Source organism: Heptranchias perlo, chromosome 11 (assembly GCF_035084215.1).
Source record: "Heptranchias perlo isolate sHepPer1 chromosome 11, sHepPer1.hap1, whole genome shotgun sequence".
NCBI classification, from domain to species: Eukaryota; Metazoa; Chordata; class Chondrichthyes; order Hexanchiformes; family Hexanchidae; genus Heptranchias; species Heptranchias perlo.
Window position 1 is genome coordinate 56,018,085 of NC_090335.1, and position 16,471 is coordinate 56,034,555.

At 43.2% G+C, this 16,471-nt stretch overlaps 1 protein-coding gene across 3 annotated transcripts in view; it reads right to left on the bottom strand.

Moving 5' to 3' along the window:
- LOC137327367 (NXPE family member 3-like) overlaps positions 1 to 1,875 on the bottom strand; it is a 40,751-nt gene extending 38,876 nt beyond the window's left edge. For all 3 annotated transcript variants that reach the window (XR_010964437.1, XM_067993091.1, XM_067993090.1), the window contains exons 1-2: positions 1,803 to 1,875; positions 1,397 to 1,470 (exon numbers count right to left, since the gene is read on the bottom strand). The gene's annotated coding sequence lies outside the window, so the exon portion shown is untranslated. The remainder of the gene's footprint in view (positions 1 to 1,396; positions 1,471 to 1,802) is intronic.
- Between the last annotated feature and the right edge of the window lie 14,596 nt (positions 1,876 to 16,471).

Sequence of the window (16,471 nt, forward strand, 5' to 3'; positions counted from 1 at the left end):
GACAATCCCCTGTCCACTACTTTAGTCACCTCTTCAAAAAATTCAATCAGGTTTGTCAGGCACGACCTACATTTCACAAATCCATGCTGGCTCTCTCTGATTAACTGAAAATTCTCAAGGTGTTCTTGCATATCTGTCTGAACTGTCCGTAAATTTTCATCCCTCTCTCATCTCCACTGTTTGGTGGCCTGTATTGCACACCAAGAACCGTACCATTTCCCATTTAAAAAAACTTCCTTAACTCTAGCCATTAGCATTCAGTCTTAAAGCAACCTCCTAGGTCATCTTTATGGTCTCATTCAATTTTTACATTCTAACAATGTCAACCCATATTCTTTTTTTCTCCCCATATCTCACTTGAAAATGTTATAACCAAGAATATTCAGTTCCTAGTCCTGTCCAAACCAAATCTCCATTATAGCTACTATATCTTACCCCCTCCTTAGTTGTTGATATTTCTAACAATTTTGTTTTGAATGTTTTGTGCATTCATAAACATAACTCAATGCTGACTCGATTTTTTTTGCAACATTGACCCATTTTTCTTGGTTTTCTCATTTAATTTTTTTGATATCCCTTCTACAACAGTGCATTGTATTCTACAGCAATGTATGGTATCTTTCACTACCTCATGGAATACAAGCAGAAGGTGTAGCCTAACAGCTTTATTAATCTTGCTCACCCTATCCAGTCTTAAAATTAGACTTTCCCATGGCCTTACCATACTAACTTAAATTCCCCCACTACTGTAGCTACTCTTTCCGCAACATTGGTGCCACCTCGACCCTTCAGTATAGCCTTTCTTTATTCCAGAACCTGTTCAAACGACCCAAGATAGTGAGCCCTTCGCTTCAGAGACTTCAGCACATAATCTAGGCTGAGACTTCAGTGCAGTACTGATGGAGTGCTGCACTATCAGAAGTGCCTTATTTCAGATGAGAGGTTAAACAGAGGCCCTGTCTACCCTCTCAGGTGAATATAAAAGATCCCATGGCATTATTTAAAAAAACAGTAGGGTTGTTCTCCCCGGTGTCCTAGTGAATATTTATCACTCAACGAACATCACAAAAAACAGATTATCTGGTCATTATAGCATTTCTGTTTGGGATCTTGCTGTGTGAAAATTGGATGCAATGTTTCCTACATTACAACAGTTACTGTACTTCAAAAGTACTTAATTGGCTGCAAAGCACTTTGGAATGTCCTTAAATCGCAAAAGGTGCTATATAAATGCAAGTCTTTCTTTTTTCTTTAAATTTCCATTTTGCTATATTTCTTCTTATACCACACGTCTGAACTTTTCTAACTCGTGAGGCACCTTATTGCGTACACAGAAGGCCACGGGACAGTTAACCAAACATTTAGCCTGCATGCAGTAGAAATACCAAATACTTACTCAATCAACTAGGGGATGGACATGATCCTTTCCGATGCATTAATCAATGATTGTAGGATTGAAGGCTGAAGAACCTAGAAAGCCAAAGTAAGGCTGTAACAGATTCATGTATGAAGTGAAAAATCCAAATTTATCCTCCAGATACCAAAAGCCCAGCTCCTTTTTTAGAAAAATATAAGCACATTTTTTCTTCCACTTGCTCGTATATTTTATGAGGCGAAGGCACACTGGTAAATAAATTTTAAAATTAATTTTCAGCAGCACCAGAGAAAACATCAGAACTCAAGTCATGTTCCCCCGTTTGAACTGGGTAATGCGGAACAATCCTTCAAGACAGAGAAAAGAAATAGTAAACGCGGATATGAAGCCTACTAGAAGCATTGAAAGTGCTGCTTATTATTATTACATCTTGTAACTGGAAGCGCTCTGTCTTTGCTTAAAATCCCGTCACCCACAACACCACCTCCGCACCCCATCGCCAAGCAGAATGAGTGACAGGAGCAGCTTCGCCAAATGTGCTTTAATAGCCAAGGCTCGATTGGTTCTCTGATCCGCTACTTGCTCTCATCCAGTGCAGTTGGCCGTAATTCCGAGCCAATCAGACTAGAGGGAGGGCGGGATTTAAATCATGAGCGACGGGCAGCGATCGCCCCAATGGTGAGTGACAGCAGGAGCACCCAATCGGATTGCTTCACAATGTAACGACCTCAATTAGAAATGGATGTTATTCATCGTCCCCCCCCATACCTCACACACACTACATGCAGGGTGAATAATGTGCGACTTTTAATCTCTCCACCTTTAATTGATATTTATCCCATTGCAGCAAAACAAAATCTTAAATCTTCCGTTACATCCTCGTCCGTTTGCTTACCAGCTGGGTAATCAGATTGTAGCCAGTGGGGGAAAAAAATACAATTTACAACGTCCTGCACTCAGATGCGGCCATCCTGACGCGGGCGCCTGCAACCTGCTTCTGCGCATCGGCCCCTGCTGTTAGCATACAAGGGCAATGCGGGGATTTCACGCATTCGAAAAGTTATTAGGGGCTTATCGATTAATATCAAAGCAACTTGCATTGCTTCCTATTTATTCATTAGTGCTAGGTACCGGGTTCTCCAATCTTCTATTATGAACGAGACTGCAAGTCTTAATGGTGTTCTGCTTTAAGTCTAGTTATATTTCTTTACCTAATAGTCTATAAAAGAACTTGCATTTATATAACGCCTTTCACGACCTCATTATATCCCAAAGCGCTTTACAGCCGACCAAGTACTTTATTTTTGAAGTGTAGTCACTTGTAATAGAGGAAACTCAGCAGCCAATATGCACACAGCAAATTCCCACAAGTAGCAATGAGATAATGACCGGATAATCTGTTTTAGTGATGTTGGTTGAGGGATCAATATTGGCCAGGACACCAGGGAGAACTCTCCTGTTCTTCAAATAGTGCCATGGGATCTTTTACATTCACCTGAGAGGACAGACAGGACCTCAGTTTAACATGCTCAGTGTTTGCAGGAGTAACTGATACTTGCCTGTTCTAACAGCTTCCCTGCCGTGATTAGGGAATGGGATCAAAAGAAACTTTCGATGCAGTAGTTTGTTCCTCTGTTAATTCGAATCATCTCTTATCATATTTCAGTGGTCTTTTCACTCCGGTAGTGGAAATAAAAAGTGGGTCCAGATATAGGTTTAATCTACTGCTACAAGTTAACTTCTTTGGTGGCAGTGGATGAACTTCTGGTGCCAGACATTGGTGAATCAGTAGAACCATTCTGCGGGATGGTTTAATATTTCTATCCTCATTTTTTTGTATCTCCCAGGAGATTACATGGCAGTGGGGGGTATGAAATGTCTAATCATGATGCTCGAGGCATCATGAGTGTGGGGCATGCTTGATGGACCAGCGAGTCTTTTCCTGCTTGTCTTATTTGTATGTTCGTATGTAACATCTCATCCAAAAGACAGGGCAGCACTCCCTCAGTACTGCAATGAAATGTCAGCCCAGATGATGTGCTAAAGTCTCTGGAGTGGGTCACAACCTTCTGACTCAGAGGCAAGAGTGCTTTCATTGAGCTAAGGCTGACACCATAATTAGTCAGATATTTTGAGCAGTAACTTAAGCAATAAATGTTTTTTTTGTGCCAATCACAATTTGGGGTTATAGGAGAGAGGGAAACTGAGGAATGGGGGTTGGGGGGAAAGAGGGAGATAGGATGGGGGTTGGGGCAAGTGGGAATCTGGGAAATGGGGGTCGGGGAGAAAGAGACTGGGGAATGGGGGTCAGGGAGGCAGGTTAGGCTGTGGGATTGGGGTTTGGAGAAAGACTGGGATGGTGGGGAAAGAGTGAGATTAGGGAATGGGAGGTCAGGGTGAGAGCGCAAGACTACGGGTTGGGGAGATTGGGTCTTGAGCTAGGGGGTAGAGAAAGGCAAACTGGGGAATAAGGTGGGCATCAGTCTAGTATTTTCTGCAGAGCCGGGAGTAGCAGCAGCAACATGATGAGTGGGAGCAGCACCGAGAGCGGAGCAGCCAGTAAAAGGGTGAGTGAAACCTGGGAACTTTACTGTGGGTAAAAAGATAGTTTCCACTGGTGGGTGAACGGGGAACAAGGGGACAGAGACCGAGGATTCTCACTGGAAGAACCAAAGGGGAATGGGGAAACAAGGTATTTTCACTGCGGGCTTTTAGACCATGGAATCCTTTACCTCAAATGGCTATTGAGGCCGTAACCCCTAATTCCCTTTACTTCTAGGAAACTGTCTATTTCTGTTTTAAGTTTATTTAATGATGTAGCTTCCACAGCTTCCTGGGGCAGCAAATTCCATAGACCTACTACCCTCTGAGTGAAGAAGTTTCTCCTCATCTCAGTTTTGAAAGAGCAGCACCTTATCCTAAGATTATGCCCCCTAGTTCTAGTTTCACCCATCCTTGGGAACATCCTCACCGCATCCACCCGATCAAGCCCCTTCACAATCTTTTTGTTTCAATAAGATCGCCTCTCATTCTGCTGAACTCCAATGAGTAGAGTCCCAATCTACTCAACCTCTCCTCATATGTCCGCCCCCTCATCCCTGGGATTAACCGAGTGAACCTTCTTTGTACTGTCTCGAGAGCAAGTATGTCTTTTCTTAAGTATGGAGACCAATATCTTTTTCCAAAAGGTATGGACAAAAAGTGAAATCATTTCATTAAATTGATCTGCACATTTAGACACTGATCAGCTCTCTGCCCCTCAACAGCCTTCGCCTTAAATTAAAAGAACTGACAACCTTATGAAAACCTAAGTTAAGAGGCACAGTAAGGTGTGAATGGGAGCAGAGAGTTACAAAGTTACAGATTAAGTGAGTGGGAAAAACTGTAGCAGATGGATTTCAATGCGGGGAAGTGTGAGGTCATCCACTTTGCATCTGAAAAAGACAAATCAGAATATTTTCTTAATGCGGAGAGACTGGGAGCTGTGAAGGAGCAAAGGGATTAGGTGTCCATGCACACAAATCACTAAAAGTTAGTGCATGGGTACAAAAAGTAATCTGAAAGGCTAATGGAATGTTGACCTTTATGTCAAGGGGGTTGGAATTCAAAAGTGAAGCAGTGATGCGTCAGTTGTACGGAACCTTGGTCAGACTCCATCTGGAGAACTGGGTTCAGTTTTGGGCACCGAACCTCAAGAAAGATAAATTGGCCTTGGAGGGGATGCAGAATGATACCAGGGCTTAAAGGGTTTTGTAAGGAAAGGGTTAATCAGACTGTTCTGATTAACCCATGTACCAATGTTATACTACATTGATTTTTCTTTCTACTGTAGTAATGTTAACCGTTAGCCTTTGCATGTTAAGCAAGGAAGTATGAGCCAGTTTGGAGTGATGACTGCTGGGCTGTTGGGCCAGGACTGATCCTGCAGCAATGGCCACTTTCAGGGTGAAGTAATGAGACTTAATTAAAGACGAGCCATTGCATACTGGTTCCTAAAATTTCAGAGAACTTTAATCATTTGATAATGAGAGTGGAAAAACAATTAGTTTTGCAAATAAAAATGTCTGGGCATATATCAGTCTTTTTAATTGGTACCAGTGATACAGAAACAAAGACATACATAATTAAAGGTTTCACTTGGTGGAATAGCAATGAAATGTAACAAGAGTGAAATAATCGATTAGATAAGGAAATGAGAGAGTTATACTAATCTCATTAACACAATGGGAGAAGAGCTCGTTAAGTAAGGAAAACTAAAGATATTGGTAAGGGATGTCAATTAAATCCTTATATGGAGTTATATTTTAACTTTTATATATTTATATAATGCAGAAACACATGGATTGTCACGTAGAGGGAGTGAGAGAAATGTATAAAAACTGGCAGCTTGTAATGAGTATTTGGATTCGTAAAGGCCTAAGATACTGAACTCAGAACGTTTGGATGCCCAACCAAACTGCTAGGTGCGGTAATAAGTATGACCTTTTATGGTTATATAAGTACTATTGCATGTACTCTATGCTTAATAAACATATGATACCTGACTGAGTAGTGAAAGTAAACATGGGTCCCTTAGAGGCTGAGACAGGAGAAATTATAATTGGGAATAAGGAAATACTTTCGCTACTCTCTTCCTTTTTACATGCTTGTAGAAGCTCTTACAATCTGTAGAAGCTGTTACAATGTTTACATTTCTTGCTAGTTTACTTTCATATTCTATTTTCTCCCTTATCATCAATTTTTTGGTCATCATTTTCAGGTTTCTAATACTCTCCCAATCCTCAGGCTTACTATTCTTTGCAACATTAATGGCAGAGACATTAAACAAATATTTTGTATCTGTCTTCACTGTAGAGGACACAAAAAACATACCAGAAATAGTGGGGAACCAAGGGTCTAACAAGAATCATAGAAGTTACAACATGGAAACAGGCCCTTCGGCCCAACATGTTCATGTCGCCCAGTTTATACCACTAAGCTAGTCCCAATTGCCTGCACTTGGCCCATATCCCTCTATACCCATCTTACCCATGTAACTGTCCAAATGCTTTTTAAAAGACAAAATTGTACCCGCCTCTACTACTGCCTCTGGCAGCTCGTTCCAGACACTCACCACCCTTTGAGTGAAAAAATTGCCCCTCTGGACCCTTTTGTATCTCTCCCCTCTCACCTTAAATCTATGTCCCCTCGTTATAGACTCCCCTACCTTTGGGAAAAGATTTTGACTATCTACCTTATCTATGCCCCTCATTATTTTATAGACTTCTATAAGATCACCCCTTAACCTCCTACTCTCCAGGGAAAAAAGTCCCAGTCTATCTAACCTCTCCCTATAAGTCAAACCATCAAGTCCTGGTAGCATCCTAGTAAATCTTTTCTGCACTCTTTCTAGTTTAATAATATCCTTTCTATAATAGGGTGACCAGAACTGTACACAGTATTCCAAGTGTGGCCTTACTAATGTCTTGTACAACTTCAACAAGACATCCCAACTCCTGTATTCAATGTTCTGACCAATGAAACCAAGCATGCCGAATGCCTTCTTCACCACCCTACCCACCTGTGACTCCACTTTCAAGGAGCTATGAACCTGTACTCCTAGATCTCTTTGTTCTATAACTCTCCCCAACGCCCTACCATTAACGGAGTAGGTCCTGGCCCGATTCGATCTACCAAAATGCATCACCTCACATTTATCTAAATTAAACTCCATCTGCCATTCATCGGCCCACTGGCCCAATTTATCAAGATCCCGTTGCAATCCGAGATAACCTTCTTCACTGTCCACAATGCCACCAATCTTGGTGTCATCTGCAAACTTACTAACCATGCCTCCTAAATTCTCATCCAAATCATTAATATAAATAACAAATAACAGCAGACCCAGCACCGATCCCTGAGGCACACCGCTGGACACAGACCTCCAGTTTGAAATACAACCCTCTGCAACCACCCTCTGTCTTCTGTCGTCAAGCCAATTTTGTATCCAATTGGCTACCTCACCTTGGATCCCGTGAGATTTAACCTTATGTAACAACCTACCATGCGGTACCTTGTCAAAGGCTTTGCTGAAGTCCATGTAGACCACGTCTACTGCACAGCCCTCATCTATCTTCTTGGTTACCCCTTCAAAAAACTCAATCAAATTCGTGAGACATGATTTTCCTCTCACAAAACCATGCTGACTGTTCCTGATCAGTCCCTGCCTCTCCAAATGCCTGTAGATCCTGTCCCTCAGAATACCCTCTAACAACTTACCCACTACAGATGTCAGGCTCACCGGTCTGTAGTTCCCAGGCTTTTCCCTGCCGCCCTTCTTAAACAAAGGCACAACATTTGCTACCCTCCAATCTTCAGGCACCTCACCTGTAGCTGTCGATGATTCAAATATCTCTGCTAGGGGACCCGCAATTTCCTCCCTAACCCCCCATAACGTCCTGGGATACATTTCATCAGGTCCCGGAGATTTATCTACCTTGATGCGCGTTAAGACTTCCAGCACCTCCCTCTCTGTAATATGTACACTCCTCAAGACATCACTATTTATTTCCCCAAGTTCCCGAACATCCATGCCTTTCTCAACCGTAAATACCGATGTGAAATATTCATTCAGGATCTCACCCATCTCTTGTGGTTCCGCACATAGATGACCTTGTTGATCCTTAAGAGGCCCTACTTAAAGTGAGGAACTTAAAGTAATTATTAATAAAGAAAAAGTACTGGAGAAGTTAATGGGACTAAAAGCCGACAAATCCCCTGGACCTGATGGACTACATCCTAGGGTTCTAAAAGAGTTGGCTGCAGAGAGAGTGGATGCATTGGCTTTGATCTTCCAAAATTCCCTAGATTCTAGAACGGTCCCAGTGGATTGGAAGGTAGCAAATATAACACTGCTATTCAAGAAGAGGGAGAGAGAAAACAGGGAACTACAGGCCAGTTAGCCTGACATCAGTAGTAGGGAAAATGTTGGAATCCATTATTAAGGACATAGTAATGGTGCACTTAGAAAATCATAATATGATTAGGCAGAATCAACATGTTTTTCAAAAGGGAAATCATGTTTGACAAATCCACTGGAATTTTGTGAGGATGTAACTAGCAGGGTAGATAAAGTGGAACCAGTGGATGTAGTATATTTGGATTTTCAAAAAGCATTCATTAAGGTGCCACACGAAAGTTTGTTACACAAGATAAGGGCTTATGGGATTGTGGGTAATATATTAGCATGGCTAGAGGATTGGTTAATGGACAGGAAACAGAGAGAGTAGGAATAAAGGGGTCATTTTCAGGACGGCAGGCTGTAACTAGTGGGGTGCCATAAGGATCAGTGCTTGGGCCTCAGCTATTTACAATCTATATTAATGACTTAGATGAAGGAACCGAGTGTAATGTATCCAAGTTTACTGATGATGCAAAGCCAGGTGGGAAAGCAAGCTGTGAGGAGGATACAAAGGGTTCGATTTCCAAGCTGAAGTGCAGGTGCGTTGGGGGCGGAGGGCTCCGAAAATTGGGGAAATCCTGAGCGGGTGAGGAAGCCAGCTCCAACCCGCCGACTTCCAGGTTACCCACAGACGCGTGCGTCTCATGAATGCGGAAGTCTCACCGGCAATTAAAGCCGGTGGGATGATAGTTAACACTGTTATTTAGATAGTTTAAGTATTTGAAGTAGTTAATTTCATGGTGATTGAGACAGGGACCGATTTTCATTCAGCCTCAGCGTGTTTCCCGTGCTGTGGGAAACACTCCATGTTTTAGGAGACGTGATTGGACATTGAAATGCTTGTTTGACAGACAGGGATAAAAGGTGAGTTATTACAGCAGGGCACATTGGTCTTTCAGACAAACTTTTGGCTGAGAGATCTTTGTGTTTACACTGAAAATTCTTCGTTTCCACTCAGAATTGTTCTGTTGACACATATTTACCAACTTTTCAAGACCCCCTCAAACTGACACCATGAGGATGGGGTGGGGGGGGGGCGATGGCTGCATTCACCACTACATCCGAGGATGAGCAACATCACCTGCCTCGCCGGCATGGCGTACACTTCTGCCACTTGGGGCTCCACAACACAGTGCTGCGCACAGAGGGCAACATCGCAGGAGGCACTACCCTTGCCAAAGGGTCCACAGACCAAGGCTCAGCTTCCTGGACCTCTCTGAGGAGCAGTGCATACGGAGGCTGAGAGTGAGTCGCCAGGTGGTTGCAGACATCTGCAGTCTCCTTCGTGCCGAGCTGCTCCCGACGGTTAAATGAATATCTGCATGCCGCCTCTTCAAGATTAAAAAGGCCCTTTTAAATTACAAAATATAGGCACTAATTCTCGTAAACCTCAGGCTTGTAATCTCAACAAACAAATGAACAAGTTAAAGGCAATATGTCATGTGCTATTCATTTATTTATAATAGGAGGCATCCGTTGGACTTTTAAGAGCTAACAACTTAACTACAGTTAAGATAATAGAGCAGAAAACGTTTGCGAAATAACGGAGAGCTCAACAGCTCCTTGAACTTGCTCCTACTGGTTCACCAGCGATATGACAGCTTCGAATTAAAGGTATATCGCATGCTGCAATCAAAGAAATCATTGAAAAAGTGCAAACTTACTTATCTGCTCATGGACAAATGTAAGGAATCTTACAACACCAGGTTATAGTCCAACAGTTTTATTTGAAAATCACAAGCTTTCGGAGGCTTTCTCCTTCGTCAGGTGAGTGTGGGATTCCATGGAAGGTACCGAATATATAGTCAGAGAACAATGCCTGGTGATTACAGATAATCTTTCCAACTGCCCGTTGTCAAGGCAATCAAAGGAGTCGAATAGTGTTCAGACAGAGAGACATTACATACAGGACTACTGAATATACAAACGGTCAGAACCCAAAGACAGAGAGAGAGAGAGAGAGAAAAACATCCGAAAGGAAGAGAAAGAGAGAGCATGATCAGTTGTATTAAAAAGATAACTCTTTTTTCGCTGGTAGGGTTACGTGTAGCGTGACATGAACCCAAGATCCCGGTTGAGGCAGTCCTCATGGGTGCAGAACTTGGCTATCAATTTCTGCTCGACGATTTTGCGTTGTCGTGTGTCTCGAAGGCCGCCTTGGAGAACGCTTACCCGAAAGATCGGTGGCTGAATGTCCTTGACTGCTGAAGTGTTCCCCGACTGGGAGGGAACCCTCCTGTCTGGTGATTGTTGCGTGGTGTCCGTTCATCCGTTGTCACAGTGTCTGCATGGTCTCGCCAATGTACCATGCTCCGGGGCATCCTTTCCTGCAACGTATGAGGTAGACAACGTTGGCCGAGTCACAGGAGTATGAACCATGTACCTGGTGGGTGGTGTCCTCTCGTGTGATGGTGGTATCCGTGTCGATGATCTGGCATGTCTTGCAGAGGTTGCCGTGGCAGGGTTGTGTGGTGTCGTGGACGCTGTTCTCCTGAAAGCTGGGTAATTTGCTGCGAACGATGGTCTGTTTGAGGTTGGGTGGCTGTTTGAAGGCGAGTAGTGGAGGCGTAGGGATGGCCTTAGCGAGGTGTTCGTTGTCATCGATGACATGTTGAAGGCTGCGGAGAACATGGCATAGTTTCTCCGCTCCGGGGAAGTACTGGACGACGAAGGGTACTCTGTTGGTTGCGTCCCGCGTTTGTCTTCTGAGGAGGTCTATGCGATTTTTCGCTGTGGCCCATCGGAACTGTCGATCGACGAGTCGAGCGTCATATCCCGTTCTTACGAGGGCATCTTTCAGCGTCTGTAGGTGTCCATCGCGTTCCTCCTCATCTGAGCAGATCCTGTGTATTCGCAGGGCCTGTCCATAGGGGATGGCCTCTTTGACGTGGTTAGGGTGGAAGCTGGAAAAGTGGAGCATCGTGAGGTTGTCAGTGGGCTTGCGGTAGAGCGAGGTGCTGAGGTGCCCGTCTTTGATGGAGATTCGTGTGTCCAAGAAAGAAACCGATTCTGAGGAGTAGTCCATGGTGAGTTTGATGGTGGGATGGAACTTGTTGATGTTATCGTGTAGTCTCTTCAGTGATTCTTCGCCGTGGGTCCATAGGAAGAAAATGTCGTAGATGTATCTGGTGTATAGCGTTGGTTGGAGGTCCTGTGCAGTGAAGAAGTCGTGCTCGAACTTGTGCATGAAAATGTTGGCGTATTGGGGTGCGAATTTGGTCCCCATGGCTGTTCCGTGTGTTTGGGTAAAGAACTGGTTATCGAAGGTGAAGACATTGGGATCCAGGATGAAGCGGGTGAGTTGTAGGATGGCGTCTGGAGATTGGCTGTTGTTGGTGTTGAGTATTGAGGCTGTCGCAGCGATGCAGTCATCGTGGGGGATACTGGTGTAGAGTGCCGAGACGTCCATTGTGGTGAGAAGTGTTCCTGGTTCAACTGGTCCGTGGGTGCTGAGTTTTTGTAGGAAGTCTGTAGTGTCATGACAGAAGCTGGGGGTTCCCTGCACGATGGGTTTCAGGATGCCCTCGACGTATCCAGAGAGGTTCTCACACAGGGTTCCGTTGCCTGATACGATAGGACATCCGGGTGTGTTGGCTTTGTGTATCTTTGGGAGGCAGTAGAAGTCTCCCACACGGGGAGTACGTGGGATGAGAGCGCGTAGGATGCTTTGAAGGTCTGGATCGAAGGTCTTGATCAGTTTGTTGAGCTGGTGGGTGTGTTCTTTGGTCGGATCTGCAGGTAACCGTCTGTAGTGTTCCTGGTTGTCCAGTTGTCGGTATGCTTCTTTGCAATAGTCCGTTCTGTTCTGTATGACGATGGCTCCTCCTTTGTCCACTGGTTTGATGACGATGTTGCGGTTGGTCTTGAGAGCGTCGATGGCGTTGCGTTGTGCTCGGGTGACATTCTGGACTGTCTTGTGAGTGCGGCTGATGAATCTGGCATTGACACATTTCCTGACAGCTTGAGCAGACATGTCAAGCTTAGGGCAGCGACCCTCCGGAGGAGTCCAGTTTGACTCTTTCTTCTTCGGTTGCTGTACCGCGGATCCCTCTGTCTGCTGTTCCAGATCGTTGATTGTCTCATTGGGTTCGCTGCTGAAATCTTGGGATTTGTGGAAGAATTCCCGGAGCCTCATTCTCCTGATGAATTCCTCTGTGTCCGCCGCGAGACCAATGGGGTCCATTTTGATGGTGGGGCAGAAATTGAGCCCTCGGCTGAGAACTTCGATTTCGTCTGGTTGAAGGGTGTGGTCGGACAAATTGACGATAGACTTCCCTGTGGTTGCAACCGTGGTACCGGGGGAGGCTTGGTTGATGCTGGTGGTGATGCTGAGTTTCTCAAGCTTCCTGCTCATGGAAAGTAACTAATTACGCCACAAAACAGGTATGCTTAAAAATACAGGTCTAACCTAAGTTTTAACAGCGTGGCAAGTCTTAATGATTGCCAAAAAAACTAAAAATTAACTTTTAGAAATGTGACGTCTCATTACTCCTTATTTTAATACTTTTTGGTCGTTAAAAATGTTTTTTTTTTAAAAAGTTAAAAATTAAAATTTTAAAAAAGTGTTTCCCCTCTGTCTCTTTTATTTCATTCAATTATTTCTTACCCTTTTTTTTGCTGTCTATAACTGTTTTTACATCGATTTTAATGTTGTACCTTTCACTTCCTGATTTAACAATTCAAGCCAGCAGAGACAGTGAACGCAATGTGTCTAAAATGCTGCAATCTGATTGGTTGAGGGGAGAGCTTGATCCTCTCGCTTCTCCCAGGATCCTAGCTTGAACTGACACTGGGCTCCTTTCAGCTTCCTATTCGAGGAAGTGGCCAATGTAAGTTAATGTGTTAGTATAAATCTATGGCGAGCAGTGTTGGTTCGCCGCTCCGAGCAATTTCTGCCCCATAAGATAATGGCTTATCTAAATCATAGAATCATATTTTTACTTTCTTAAATTCATTCATGGGATGTGGGCGTTGCTGGCAAGGCCAGTATTCATTGCCCATCCATAACCGCTGCAGTCCATATGGTGAAGGTACTCCCACAGTGCTGTTAAGTGGGGAGTTCCAGGATTGATATGTAAGAATATAGATATGTTTTTGCATTGTTTTTAAAGACAGAACAGCTAATGGAGCAATTATGGTTAAACCACATGAACAAACCAATTTTGATGTAACCTGTGTACTGGCAGGTCTTATCTATTGGTCGCAATGACATACCAGTTTGGGAGTAGCAAAGATAGGAACCAAAGGTTGCTGAGATAACAATGCAACAGGATATTAACCAGGACATTAGGCCTCCTATCACTGTATGTTCATCAATTTGTTCGATGACCGAAGGGTAATAAATCACCCAACAAAGTTAAATCCATAAAGAATTAGACAGCGAGAGCTGTTTTTTAAAGTGATATACAGATACAAAGCTTCACTCAGTAGGAACTTTGGCTACCTTCAAGATGAGATACCGTGAAAGGCTTTGGATAGGCAATCGCTCACTATTCCCGAAAAGTTCTTTACCCATACATTTCTAGACGTAGGACTGCCGTGTACTACTCTGTATCTAGTCTTAAAATGAATGTTTTGAAACAATAATAAATGTAGTTAAATGTCAGACATATTACTGTGTCTAGCTTTTTGAATCTGTTATTAAAAAGGATAAGGATTATTCAACATCATACACCACAGAAGGAGGCCATTCAGCCCATCTTTAAAAGAGCTATCCAATTAGTCCCACTTCCCTGCTCTTTCCCCATAGCCCTGCAAATTTTTCCTTTTCATGTATATGTCTAATTCCCTTTTAAAAGTTACTATTGAATCTGCTTCTTTCAGGCAGTGCATTCCACATCATAACAACTTGCTGCATTAAAAAAAATTCTCATCTTTCCTCTGGTTCTTTTGCCAATTACCTTAAATCTGTCTCTTTTGGTTACCAACCCTGCTGCCTATGGAAACAGTTTCTCCTTACTTACTCTATCAAAAACCCATGATAATTTTGAACACCTTATTAAATCTCCCCTTAGCCTTCTCTGCTCTAAGGAGAACAATCCTAGCTTCTCTAGTCTTTCCACATAAACAAAGTCCCTCATCCCTAGTACCATTCTAGTTAGTCTCCTCTGCATCCTCTTCAAAACCTTGACATCCTTCCTAAAATGAGGTGCCCAGAATTAGACATATTTATATGAGATTTTCTGATACCCAGTCCACTCCTGCCAGTGAGCAAAAACATTTTTTTAGGCCCATAGTGAGCAAAGATGCTTAACTACAGGGGCCCCAATCTTAGTAAGGTAAATGCAATAACATTTGCAAACTGCTTGCAAATGTCACGTGTTCACACCTCCAGGAAGACATCCAAGCAAGAATTGGCAACCCTATGTGTAAGGCGGTTCAGAGTGAGCTGAAGCAGCATCCTATAAGCCTTAAATGTGTTTAACTTCTCTTATTATGCCTCTTATTGTCTCACGTTAATATAACCCCAGCCATTTAACTATTTTGTTTAGGCACTTTGCAGATAATTCTACTTCCTGTCATGTGTGTGTTTTTCTCCCTCCCCTTTCCTTTACCGTTCTTTTAAATGCTGCTCATCTATAATCATTAACTTATCTGGTTTCATCACCGTTTTTGTTTTTGCTTCAGATTTCTGGCAGCTAGTTTTCTGCTTTTTCTTCACGCAAGCTAGAGACTTGGCTACACACTACTGTCGTGTTGGCCTCCACTCTATTACTGTTACCAGTTCCCCAACAGCTGATATATTGCCTCAGGTTTGTGCTAGCACAAATGTTACGTCGATTCCAACACCAATCCAGCATCAGGTTAAAGGAGGCTGTAACACTGCAGCTGGCCATTTAACGTAAAAATGGACCAGGTAAAAAGAGTCTGGTCTCCTCATAGCACACCGGCCTCTTAAGCACCATCTGTCAAAAGTGATTTATTCCTGAAGGAAATTAGTATAAAGCTCTGCCTGCAAAAGAATAAAAGCTATAATTACATTGCTGGTTTTCACATTAAAATGGACAGAGAATATTGAAATTTCACATGCCCACCATTATTCTTGAAATCCTAGTGACAACACTTAAGGTGTTCATCCATTGATTTGAGAGTTTGTGGGATCCAGGAGGTTGCAAAATGGGTGAAAATACAGCTAAGTTTTATGAAAAGAGAAATGACAAAAGCTCTCAAAATTTTACTCATACAAAGATGCCTGAAAACCCATTTTAATAAGTATTAAATTATTATACAAAAAAGTACAAAAAGCAGGTATTCAAATAAATATGTAAACAAATAGTAAACTAGACCATGCTCCTGCCCTTCAAATACAGAAATGAGGATTTATACTGGCACTAGAAATAAATAGTGGAGCCAATTTTCCTGGCCTCTGTCTAGCTCTGGATAGGCACATTTGGCCAAAAATGTGCTGTGCCTGTCCAAGCTGAGCTACACCCAAATTTGGTGGGCAAGATCATTAACATGACCCGGTCACACCCTTGCATAGGCTGTCCCCAGGCAGAGCCTGGTACCAGGAATCGGGGCAGAATCAGGAGTGCAATTGCAGGCCTATGGGTCAGTTGCCAGCCTAGGGGGCCTTCCAACTACCATTGGGAACCCTATGGTTTGAGGCCGATCCAGGCCCAAGGCCGACTACCATCTTCTGTGCACTTCAATGAGGTAGGTGCCCCTGGTTGAAGGAAGAGGAAATAGTTGTAGGAGGACTGGGAACAATTGTCCTACCTCATTTCATTACTGATCTGCCCATTTGTGAAAGCCCTGGAGCAACGTAAAGGGGGCAGAGACCCAGCATAATTGGTCTCTATTCCCTTTTTCCATGCCTTTATGCCAGGACAATAGGCGTTCCTTAGTGGCAGAGGTCAGGAAAATCAGGCCCAGCATCTTTAATATTTCTCCTGAAGCTTCACCTGTAGCCACAATTGATAGTTCTTCCCCAGTGACACTATTAATAGGAGACACAAGCTGATGGCTGTCTTAAACATCCCGGAGAAAAAGCATCTTGAAAAATCTTGTTTAGAAGGACATTTTATGCCAAACTAGAAAACTATTTGAAATGTTGTTCATTAGGAAAGCACATAATTACATGAAAGACTAATTGTAAAAATAAACACAATGCATTACCTGGTGTTTTTCTCTAAAGTCTCTTCACAATCAGTATA